Here is a 13416-nt window from a genome sequence, read left to right on the forward strand (position 1 = left end):
CTCACAAACACAAGTCCAAGCCACCCTAATTGGCACATCACAAAAGAACAGATCCTACAGTCGAAAGGCTTGATCCACGGATTGACGAACCCACATGCAGCGTCTACTTGGTCTTCAGGCTCAAAACCGCCTTCTTGGAGTATATTCATGCGTTGATAGACGATTCGGTGCACGGAGGGCTAAGAAGAACCAGAGCTAGGCCGACCGGCCTCTCCTAGGCCGGTCGGCCTCTTAACTTTTCAGCCTCAAACAGATGCTACCGTTACTAACTTTAGGAAGAGATCAGAAGCATCCAGGGCGAAAGGCGGTGACAGGTGACAACATTCCTAGGCCGGTTGGCTTCCCACTGAAGCGCCACGTGTCCTCCTTTGCGTGGAAGTTACATCAACTGTCAAGGCAGCGTCCAAGCTAAACACATGTCCGAGAATCGACCTTGAAGAGCTATAAATAGCTGCCATTACCTCCACTCTTAACACACCATCCTTGGAGAGAAGAAGAGTTCTTAGTTTTGTTGCTCTACCTTAGTGTAGAATAGGAAGAGTGTGAGGTGAGAGCTTGGTTGAGAGCCAAGCTAGGAGATGAGCCAGGTTCCCTCGATCCTACTCCAATTTTGTAGACACCTTGGAGGAATAAAGTAAGTTCCTCGTCCATCTTCAGTATCTAGCTAGTTCTCCTCTTAACTTTCATTTAGTTACTTTTGTTGATCTGAGATCCCTATCTGCATAGGTAGCAAGTTCTAACTATTTGAGTTTGCTCTCTGCCTAAGTACACGGTAGGAGTAAGTAACTCAATAGTTATAGCCGTGGTGCCTAGGCTTGGTTAGTTACCTTGGGTTGTGTTCCACCCCACAGAATAGTGTGGTAGTCGGTAGGTGGTGACAGCCATATCCGTCCCTCGTAGTCCACCACGTTCGGGTGTTTTCATAGCAGTAGTAGCGGATTTTTGTTGGACTTCCCTCTCATCCCTTTCTAAAGTCCTTCCTCTTCCGGCCGCTGAAGCAGATCAAGTTAGTGAGTAGCAAGTTATCTGGGTAACGAGTTGGCTATCTGAAGTTAGGCCCTCTATCCTCCTACCTCTTCTTCCCTAGTGGGTCCAGTTGAATAGTTCTAGGTCTGGTTGCGCTTATCGTTCCTTGAATTTGATATCCCAGGTAAACTCTCTGGTGAAAGCTACATGGGTAATCGCTACATGGGTAATCGTGCGCTTGCGGATAAATTCGTATAAGATAAGAAATGCTAACATCGCTGCCGTTGTGGAGCTTTTTCGCTCCCCCATTCCTCCCAATCTCCATCCTTCTCTCTCTGCAACTTCTTTCTCTCTCTGCAACTTCTAATTGCTCCAGACTGCTCATCTCTTCTCCGACGGATGGAGCTACATGTAGACCAAAGGAGACCATACCCTCTCTTTACTAATTGCAAAATCCATGAAGTAGCTAGTAATTGTTGCTTTAAAATTAAGAAGATAAGCACACATATTAGTATGGTACCTCTTGACTTGCGTTCTACCTCCACCACTGCCTCCTCCCTCTATTGTGCCCAATTGTGCCTCAATATGTGCCCCCCACCCCACCCCCACACGCATACATCTGCATCATCACCTCCGATTTGCCTTCCCATGACTGCGGCGTCCTACGTGGTCTATTATGGAGGTCGACAACGTTGCCCCCTCCACCTTCACCACATAGCTCCCTCAGCCATGGAGGTTTCCTTTGCGGGCCCCTCATCCATGGAGCATTCCTCAGCCGCAGCTCCCTCAGCCTTTGCGAGATCCCATCAATGGCTGCTCCAACTTTGATTTGGCCTACAAGGACTCGTCGGCGGTCTATTGGCGCGAGGTTCAAGTTGCCTATGCTGATGGGGAGCACTGCAGTTCCAATTCAACGACCTCTACGGCGCCAGCATGCTGCCGGCGGCCATGACCGGGACCAAGAGAAGCGTGTGAAGCCACTTGTTCTCTCGTTGTTCTTCGTCCACTCGACATCCGGCTTGTGGCATGACACAACCTACGTACATCAGCAACCATAAATTGCCATAAATTGAAAGAAGAGGATGCCAGTTTTACTAGTGCTTGGTGCGAATTGTTGACTGGGGTGATGAATTTGGCCAGCAGCGCTGGTTGCCTCAGATGGGAGAGAAAGCAAGGAGAACCTGCCCACTTATATAAATGGGGCCTGCATCTCCGTCCACCTCAACACATCACCTGCCTAAAACCATCGTGCAAAACCAAAAATGGGATAAGTGAATGGTTTTGCAAAGTTGAGAGGGTTAAATCCCGATTCTATAGTTTAGAGGGTAAAGTAGTCTTGTTGTAATACATTGGGATCAAATAATACTTTTTCGACGAGGGTGAAAGCAAAGGACGAGCCAGCAAAAAATGATGATCTACTAGTCCTTGAGGTGGAGAACCTTCCCAAGAGAAATGAGGTGGACATGGGTGGAGGATGCCATGAGGATATGAGTAGGTGGATGGTGACAGTGAACAACCCCCCCCCCCCCCCCCCCCCCGGCCCCTCCTTGAATGAAGAGTTGGGAGGGGATAGAAAAACCTCCTAGTAATTGTTATTAGCCTGTTACAATTTCTCAGTGTTAGCCTAAACGATAAAGGCTAAATAGTCGGTCGCCTACCATTTAGATATTTATTCAAACCAAACGGCCATTTAAACGGATTACCCGGTTATTAAACGGGACAAACAGCTGATCAAACGGACACGGCTGCCCACTATGTAGCGTTTACACGGCGTGTACACAGACTAAATGGTCGTGAAGGCGAACAGTGCAATTTCTACGCGTAAGGTAATAAAGACTTTGAATAAACAAAAAAAATATAGAATTCTGAATTTTAAAATAAATAAAAAATTGCTTATTTTCTCTTTACCTTGATAGAAATAAAAAAATCCGTTATAGTTTTTGAAAACCATCCCCACATCATTCATAAAATAGGATATTTTTTAAACATAGGGTGTTATACTGGTTTCATTTTACAATTGAGAAGCGTTCACACGTGCGGTCTCAACCTACAAACTCCAAACAACATTTGGCCAAGGTAATAATTACATAAACACGTAATAGGAATGTTTCTTCAAACAATATAATCTAGAGAAAATTCTCTATTTGACACCACTAAAATGAACGCTTCCTTGCTTGGTCCTCTTTTTTTCAAAGTTCCTTATTTTGACACCAAAACTTACATTCATCCCTAAATTGACACTTGCGTCACTTTTGAGCTGCAACAATGTTGACAACCACCTGAAAAGACCATTTTACCCCTCATATATTAATCTAACCAAATTGTTATTGGTACACGTTTCTGAATATTTTGAAAAAAAGTATCTATACATGTTGTTGTGGACTATTTTTGCATTATTTATAATATTTTTTACCCCTCATTTTTTTGGAAAAATTATGCATGACAATTGAGCTGATTATACAAAGATTCATGGGTATCATCAATACATGTCACAGATACATGCATGAGCAAATTATTAAGACCAAAAGCTAATAGCACATTAATATCACAAATGCATACAAAAGGTTTAGTGGTACATCATGATAAATACATTAGGATCCCAAATAGACAAGGTTCACACATACATTTCAGTTCACACATACTTCCAAATTGAACAGGTGCATCCTCACTCTCATCATCACAACAGTAGTCCTTATCCTTCTCTTTATCGCAGCAAGTAAGCACACGGACAAGTGCATCCTCTAGGTACATGATCTCCGCATCAACATCTACATGCTCATTCTCTAGCAACGGGTTGCAAAGGTAGTTATCTTTATCTTGTTTTATGTTGATGTTAGCTTGCCTTTGCACATCACCATCCCATTCACTTATTGGTTCATATGGTTCAAAGGGATCACAGTATACAACAAACATATGCACAACCTTGGCAATAGTGTTTCTCAAACATAGCCATCAAATCTTGGTCAGGCTTCACTTCTTGATAGGTTTCTAGATTAGCATCATAGTACTGAACATGTGCAACTTCTAAATAACCCGACGGATACTTCTCCACAATTTCTTCAACTAAATCTTTATAATTTGTCAAATCTGAATCAATAATCTTCTCAAAACTGAAACATTTGGCATCCTTTCTGGCCTTTTTTAATTCCCAATCAGTTTTATTTGTAGCAAGTAACATGACTTTGGATCCATTCTAAAAATAAAACCAACAATGTAATGCATGAGCATGGCTACGGGTAGAAATCTCCTGCTGGCATTAGCCTATCCCTACTCCTACTCCTATGGTAAGCAAGAACACCGTGCTAAAGAAAAATTTACTCTTCTGGTCTTAGCTATTCAAGCTATACTGCAGCAGCACGGCCGGCGGGAGCAGCGTTTGAGGCCGCTGTGCTAGGGGCGCCACAGGTCATGCCAGCCTCGCCGTTGGGGCCCGTGCCCCCGCTCCATGCAGCAGGCCTAGCGGGAGGGGTGCTCGCAGCCGCAGCGGCAGGGGAGCCGGAACCCGCTGCGCTAGGGGCACCGCAGGCTGCGCCAGCCCGGCCGCTGGGCCCCCCGCGCTCTGCAGCAGGCCTGATAGGAGGAGCGCCTGCGGCCGTAGGGGTGCCGGATCCTGCTGCAGCGCTCCTGCTAGCCCGCAAACTGGCCCCGCTGCCGGGCCCCGCGCCTCCACCTGGTTCCGCTGGATCCATGGGCTGCCACTGTGAGGTATGGTAGGGTTTGAAGGAATTGAGTGGGGTAGGGGAGAAAAGAGCAAGAGATGCATGTCTGGTTCAACCCTATCCTTTGGCCAGGGGCATTTTGGTCTGTTCGCAAATAATCGGACAAGTTTGCGTAGGGATTTCACGGTAGGAGGTGACGGAAGTATCAATTTAGGGATGAATGTAAGTTTTGGTGTCAAATAAGGAACTTTCAAAAAAAGAGAGCCAAGAAAGAAAGCGTTTATTTTAGTGGTGTCAAATAGGAAATTTTCTCCATAATCTATCTTACCGTTAGGGAGTATTGCATGAGTACGTGTGTATCCTCTCCTCAGAAATTCTCTAGGCATTTATATATCAAAAGGTCCTAAGTCTTCCTTTATTCCCTTGTTTGTTGTTTATGTTTGTTGGAATATCAAATTTCAAATTCAAATAGCATGACTAATTTGAACACGATCAACAAATCCTGCCACATTCCGTTTCGCAAATGAAATTTTCTTAGGGGCCGTTTGGATTTTCTTATTTTGAAGAAATTAAAATCTACTTAATAAACTAGACTATTTGCCTTAGAATTTAATATCCCACCACTTTTCAACCACTTTTCAAAGTTTAGATATAAGTCTATCCTAAATTCATTGGATGGGAGATGGAAATTAATTCCATACTGTCAGACCCGGGGCTACAGGGCTGTGTACATAACGTAGTTTAAACAGGATTGAAAGATAAAGCTTGTCTTATCTCTTATTTAAGTTATTTTCTACTCGTTTGAGCAGGAGATAAAGCTAGTCGGTTGTTATCGTCATAATTTGACTGGGCCAAAGGATGGGCCGAGAGCATCATGGGCTGAAGGAAAGCATGGTAACAGTCTGCAAATCGGCTTTTGTGCGAACGTGTCAAGGGCTAGGATGGCCGTGTATCTAAGGATAGTTTAAATATAGTAAGTTAGAGATTGTATCGTAATCAGTTAGGGTTAGTTAGAAAAGACCAAGTCTGCGGACTATAAATATGTATCGTAAGATTCAATAAAGGAATAATCAATCAATCATTCGCAACAAACTCTCGGCGCATCGCCACCCCTTCCCCAAGCGCTTTTTCCAGGTAATCGACATGCTGCTCCGATCATGTTTCGCATGGTCGAAGCAGTGTTGCTTTTCTCTATTTATCCTTCTGTTTCTCATATTGAAGTATTTTTGAAGGCGAGTAACACTAGTTATCTTAAACGATTATGATGCTCCATTAGTTTTGAATAGTAAATCCATGTTTTGCTTGCTGTTCGTAATCGTTTAGCTGCTCTTGTGCGTGATCCCAGGTGCAAGGGCAGCTCCTTGCTCTGTTATTGTTTAGTAGATTTAATCTGTTATGGTAGTTCTTTATGTTACAAGAAATTGGTTTAATATCCGTATGATTAGACCCTTCAAACGGGTTAAATGTTCCGGCTGCATGTTTGGTGCCTTATGGTAACCTAACGAGGGATTGTTCCGGGAATCGACTTGTTAGTTGGTTTTTAGGCCTCTCTTTGGGTTGTCGTATTGTTATCTTCCATGTTTGTAGGCTTAACCACGCGTAGGATGTTCCGGTTATGCGGTGAAAGCTTTTACCGTCGCAGATTGGATTAGCTTGGCAATTACAGAGCATGCTTTTATCTTTCTACCGGATTCATACAAAATGTTCATGTTAAGTAGATCCAATCTGTTAAACGTGGCAATCCGCTTCTTGTAGCCGATTCTGGAAGGTACCCGAAGGTCCAATCTAGTACAATGATTCCGTCGGCTTCTTTAGCTGATTTCAGGGTCGTTGTAAGAGCCGACCACGGCTCGGACTAATGTTTGATATGGCTGTGCATGAAGAGAATAGCTGACGAACGACTTCTACACCTTTCTGATCACGTATAGCTCAGGTGGCACGCCTAGCACTTCATCAAGCCAGGGCGTGTGCCGGACTTCTAGGCCGTTGACTGAGGGACCGGGACCCACCAGCAGTCCCGGAAGCCTCCCGGCTCCTCGTGTTGCCTGTCGCTGCTCGCCGGTGGGTTTTGACCGACAACACATTCTGGCACACCCAGTGGGACCTCATCGACTACTTCATTGACTTCACTGATTACATCGACTACTGCGTCGACTACATCGACTACTCCAGTGACTACTTCGACTACATCGACTACCATCGGCTGCATCATCATCTTCGGCTTCACCGACTTCCGTTGTCAAGATGCCGGACGAGAACCCGATTACTTTTGAGGAGTTTTCCGATGAGCACAAGCAGAGGTACAATGAGATAAAAGCTGCTTTTGAAGCCGATCTCATCGGCTCGTTTGAAAGAACTCGTCACCACGGCATCAGATGGAAGGGATTTTCATCTGAAGGAGCACTCGACGAAGTGGATCTGTCTACTCCTACGGAAGAACGTACGCGAGCTCTCCGCCAGGAGGTCAACTACATGGTGGCTCACTCATTACATCGATATTCTGAGAGTTTGGTGAACACCCTCGAGCGTGTTGCGGTGCGCGTGGTGCAGGAAATTATGAAACACCAGTACTCTCCAACAGGACCTACTTTAGGGAGTCACAGAGGGGAGTTGCCTTCTCAATCCAGACCACCAGTGCCTTACGCATTTGCCGCCCCAGAGCAACAGAATTCTCCAGCATATGTCATATACAAGGTGGGAGGTGACCCTGATGATCACCAATTCTTCAGTGAACCACCCAAGGAGGTACCGCATGGATATGTTTGTGCGTATATACCAGATGGTGGTAACCCGGTGCAACCCACGCAGAGAGCAACTGGAGGAACATCTGCAGTCGATGCCGACAAACAGGTATGGCTAGCTACTTATGCAACAGGGCCGAGTCATGAAGGTACGCACTCGGCCCCAAGAATTCATACAGTGGATCAAATTAGTGCCATTTTGAGAGATCAATTTCGCATTCTCCCAAGAAGGCGAGCGATCGGCTACATCAAGACGTATCCAAGCGACTACGACCTGATTCCTCTACCGCCCAAGTATCGGCTACCTGAGTTCACCAAATTCAGCGGAGCAGAAGGATCCAACTCCATAGAACACGTAAGCCGATATCTAGCGCAGTTGGGGATGATTTCGGTGTCAGATCCATTGCGAGTAAGGTTCTTCTCGCAGTCTCTCACAGGGCCGGCTTTTGGATGGTACACATCATTGGGCCCTGATTCTATTCGCACCTGGAAGCAGCTAGCAGAACAATTCCATATACAATATCATTCAGAAGCTGGGATTGCTGATTTGGCATAGGTCTGCCAAAAGCGAGGAGAAACAGTGGCGGAGTACATCCAATGTTTCAGGGAAGTCAAGAATCAATGCTACTCGATTCGAGTTTCAGAGAAGGAGCCAATTGAATTGGCAACTTTGGGATTGGTAAAGCCGATCAGAGATCTGGTTTTCCAGCTGGAGCTCAACTCTTTGGCTCATCTGGTACAAAAGATGACAGTCTACGAGCAGCGTCACCCAGAATTATACCAGGACAAGTTCAAACGTCAAGTAGTAATGGTTGACGCTGAAGACTCTGAAGAATCTGAGGATGACCAGGAGATCGCAGTTGTGGAGTGGGCACGGGGGGCAAAGCCCGTGCCCTGCAAGTGGGTGAAACAACAGGGCCCTCTGAAAGGTTTAGATTTTGATGTAAGTAAAGTCGAGCAGATATTCGACATACTCTTGAAGGAAAAGCAGCTGAAGTTCCCTGAAGGTTTCAAGATCCCAACAGCTCAGGAGCTCCAGGGAAGTTCATACTGCAAGTGGCATAACTCTTTCACTCACGGTACCAATGACTGCAAGGAACTCCAGCGACAAATACAATCGGCCAATGAGCAAGGCCGATTAATCTTGGGGCAGTACGCCATGAAGGTCGACACCCAACCGTTCCTGAACGTAAATATGGTGGAGGGGTACGACCGATCAACGCGTCGACAGCTGGATTGTACGCTCGGTATCAACATGGCAGGACATATATCACGTCAACATACAGTGAGGCAAGAGGCCGATTCCCACGATCGGCCCCAAAAAGAAGAAAGAGACTATATCACCAAAGAACAGGTCATGCATGTCAGGAATCAACGACCGGTTTCCTCTCATCTTCTGAGAAAAATACTAGTATCAGTATCAACAGCGTCTCCAACGTGAGACTGAAGAAGAAAAGTACGAGCGACTCACTGGGAAACGCCTCAGGAAGCGAGAGGATACACGAGATCATTGGCATTGCCCGTTCTTAAAATATTGCTGGGATTCTGGTATGAAAAGACTACCTACCCTTGAGGATTGCCCAGAATGCAATTCTCAGAAGCAAGATACAAGAAGCACCTCAGTTTTTTAGCATTTGGGACCAGGGCAACCCCGCCATGAACAAGACAAGTCGACACATACAGCGGGAAATTCAGAAGATGAGGAGGACAAATATCACCGACCACGTTGGTGTCCTGATGGGCTCAACCGGTCCCAGAAGCGGAGGGTACAGCGGCTGCGCAGCCTAGAGGAAGCAGAGGCCCAATACTTAGAAACATTAAGGAAGGCGCGGCCAGATTTGGCAGAAAAGGTCCACAACCCTCGAAAAGCAGAGAGTTCTTCCAAGAAGGTATGGCGGCCCAAGAAGTCGAAAGCCGATGTGAAGACATCAGCTGATGCACATATGGTATTTGTTCTTCCTGCAGAGTTTCATGCACCAAGACATGAGGAGGTGCCAGTGGCTCAGCTTGACTTGGGGCCACGACCAGTCATTTTCGAGAAGCCCCGAGAAAAGAATTACAGGCACCTGAAGGCGCTATATCTCAAGGGGTACATAAACGGCCAGCCTGTCAGCAGGATGCTAGTCGATACAGGAGCAGCGATTAATATAATGTTGTATTCAGTGCTACGCAAGTTGGGGCATTCTGTTGGGGACTTGATCAAAACCAACATCACGCTAAGTGACTTCAACGGACAAACTTCAGAGGCGCAAGGAGTCCTCAGCGTGGATCTGACGGTAGGAGGTAAAACCGTCCCTACATTGTTTCTTGTGGTCAACAGTAAGGGCTCATACACTGTTTTGCTTGGGAGAGATTGGATCCATACCAATTGCTGTATCCCTTCTACAATGCACCAGTGTCTGATTCAATGGGACGGAGATGAAGTAGATGTAGTCCACACGGACGACTCTGTTGAAGTTTCACATGCTGCCATGAGTGTTTGGGACGTGGAGGACCAGGAACCGATCTCAGGGATTAGCTTGGAGAGCTGCGACCGCGTGGAAGCTACAAAAAACGGGGTGAGGCTGGTCTTATCCACTGGCCTTATGGAGTAGATGGGAAAGTAACAGGACAGGCCGATCCCTGCGATCGGCCCCCAAAAAATAGAATCGAGTTATTTTTGTCATCCATGTTACATTGTTATAATGATCGCAAAGAGGTCTGCTCGAGCAGCTGGCCATGTGATTGTAAAATAATACACATTAATGCAAAGAACAAGTCGGCCGATCCCTGCGATCGGCCAAATCCTTCTGCTTCATATTCTTTGTTTATTTACAGTATCGACTTGATGGATGAAGGGAAGCTAGGATACGGGTTTACATCTGCTGACGAGTTGGAAGAAGTCGATATTGGTCCTGGGGATAAGCCACGGCCAACATTTATCAGCAAAAAGTTAAATCCAGAGTTACGAGAGGCGATAATAGTACTGCTGAAAGAATATACAGACTGTTTTGCCTGGGATTACACAGAGATGCCCGGGTTGGATAGAAGTATTGTTGAGCATCGACTCCCTCTTAAGTCAGGATTTCGGCCGTTCCAGCAACGAGCACGGCAAATGAAGGCCGAAGTCCTAGAAGAAGTCAAGAAAGAAGTCGAGAAGATGATAGCAGCAGGCTTCATCAGGCCATGCAGGTATGCTGAATGGATTTCCAGTATTGTGCCTGTACAGAAGAAGGACGGCTGATGGAGAGTCTGTGTAGACTTCAGAGATCTCAACAGAGCAACACCAAACGATGAGTACCTGATGCCAGTTGCGGAAACGTTGATTAATGCAGCTGCTGGTCACAAGATGTTGAGTTTCATGGATGGCAACGCTGGTTATAACCAGATTTTTATGGCTCCAGAAGATATTCATAAGACTGCATTCAGAGTACCAGGTGCAGTGGGATTATTTGAGTACATGGTCATGACTTTTGGGCTCAAAAATGCTGGCGCTACATATCAACGGGCCATGAAATATATGTTTCACGATTTGATCGGCAAGCTGGTGGAAATCCATATTGATGACGTAGTGGTAAAATCTGCATCGGCTGAGGGACATTTAGGAGATCTACGGCGAGTTCTGGAACGAACTAGGAAGTTCGAGCTTAGAATGAATCCTAAGAAGTGTGCCTTTGGTGTATCGGCCGGTCAGTACCTGGGTTTTCTGGTTCATGAACGAGGAATTGAGATTGGCCTAAAAAGTCAAGAAGCTGTAAAAACAATGGTGCCACCTACTACAAAGAAGGAACTCCAACAACTCATTGGTAAGATAAATTTAGTTAGGAGATTCATTTCCAATCTGTCAGGAAGAATCGAGCCATTCATGGAGTTGGTGAAAATTAAAGCCAATGACGAGTTCTACTGGGGGGCGGAGCAACAACACGCGTTCGAAGAAATCAAAGAGTATTTATCCAAGCCGCCTGTGTTAGTCCCACCCCAGTAGGGTAAGCCATTTTATGTTTATCTGTCAGTGGGTGACACTTCCATTGCTTCGGTCATCATACAAGTGCAGGATGGCAAGGAGAGAGTTGTTTTTTATCTCAGCAGAAGGATGCTAGATGCAGAGACAAGGTACCCTGAAATTGAGAAACTATGCCTTTGTCTATTCTTTACCTATACGAAGCTCCACCACATCCTTCTTTCTGCCGAGACAATTGTCATCTGCAAATCAGATGTTATCAAGCATATGCTGTCGGCCCCGGTGTTGAAAGGCTGACTCGGTAAATGGATGTTCGCTCTATCAGAATTTGATATCGGGTACCAGCCTGCGAAAGCAGTCAAAGGGCAGGCGCTGGCTGACCTCATTGCGGAAAGGACCAGCTCAGACATAGCAGCGCTTTCCATCCGTGCATGGGCAATGTATTTTGATGGTTCGGTCTGTGGAGATGGTTCTAGCATAGGTATCTTGCTCGTCTCGCCTCGGGGGGCAACATATTCCTTTTCAATCAGATTGCCAACACCTTGCACTAATAATCTAACCAAGTATGAAGCGGTGCACAAAGGTATGGAGTTACTTCTCGAAGCTGGAGCAGAAGTAGTAGAAGTTTTTGGGGATTCAAAACTGGTCATCTCTCAGCTCAAGGAGACATACCGATGTGAGAGTGGGTTGTTATTTCCCTTGTGGAGACAATGCCAGGAGCTAATGGTCCAGTTCAGATATATAAATTTCTACTGGATACCAAGGGTACAAAATTTAGAGGACAATGATCTTTCCCAGATGGCTTCCGGTTATAAGGACATGACGGATGGAGTTGATTTTCCAATAAACCTGCTGGATCCGGCTCGGGGGGCACCTAAGAAGATACGTTATAGAGCCATGAAGCACGTCCTGATAGGGGACGACTTGTTCTATAGGACTCTGGAAGGGCTACTACTTAAGTGCCTAGGGCCGATTGAGTCCAATCGGCTTTTACATTAAGTCCATGAAGGTACGTGTGGTACTCATCAATCAGCCCACAAGATGAAGTGGTTGATCAGGCGCTCGGGATATTATTGGCCTGATATGCTGGAAGATTGCTTCAAGTATTACAAAGGATGCCAGGCCTGTCAGAGGTTTGGAAAGATATAAATAGTACCAGCGTCAGCAATGAACCCTATCATCAAACCTTGGCCATTCAGGGGTTGGGGCATGGACATGATCGGTAAGATTAATCCTCCATCGAGTAAAGGCAATCAGTTTATTTTGGCCATTATAGATTATTTTACAAAATGGGTAGAGGCTGTTCCTATGAAGTTAGTAACGTCGAGGGACGTCATCAATTTCGTCAGAGAACACATTATTCATAGGTTTGGGATTCCTCATACCATTACAACAGATGGAGGGTCGGTATTTATATCTGATGAATTCAAAAAATTCGCTGCCGACATGGGAATTAAATTGATCAGGTCATCTCCATACTATGCTCAAGCAAACGGACAAGCCGAAGCGTCCAATCAGAGCTTGATCAAGCTGATCAAAAGGAAGGTTGATGAATACCCACGGCGCTGGCATGAAGTATTATCAGAAGCGTTATGGGCTTATCGTGTTTCATGCCATGGGGCAACAAGAACTTCACCATATCATTTGGTATATGGGCAGGAGGCCGTATTGCCATGGGAAATTACGGCCGGTTCAAGACGGATAGAGTTTCAGAATGAGTTGACTGCTGAAGAATATGCAGCACTAATGAGCGACAATGTGGAAATATTACAGAACTCAGGCTTTGGTCGCTGGAAAAGATCAAGGAAAATAAGGCCAAGGTAGCCCGCGCGTACAACAAGAAGGTTAAACCGAAGGAATTCCAAGTTGGGGATTTGGTGTGGGAAGCGGTGTTACCATTGGGGACTAAGGATGCGACATATGGTAAATGGTCTCCAAATTGGCACGGGCCTTATAGAGTTGATCAAGCTCTGCCAGGGAATGCATACATGCTCGAAGAATTGGATGGAGTTAAATTTCCGGTGGCTGTCAATGGTCAGCATCTCAAGAAATATTTCTCGAGCATGTGGGAAGATGAGTAATGAAGCCGATGTAAGGCATCAGGCTATGG

Source organism: Panicum hallii, chromosome 1, assembly GCF_002211085.1.
Source record: "Panicum hallii strain FIL2 chromosome 1, PHallii_v3.1, whole genome shotgun sequence".
NCBI lineage: Eukaryota > Viridiplantae > Streptophyta > Magnoliopsida > Poales > Poaceae > Panicum > Panicum hallii.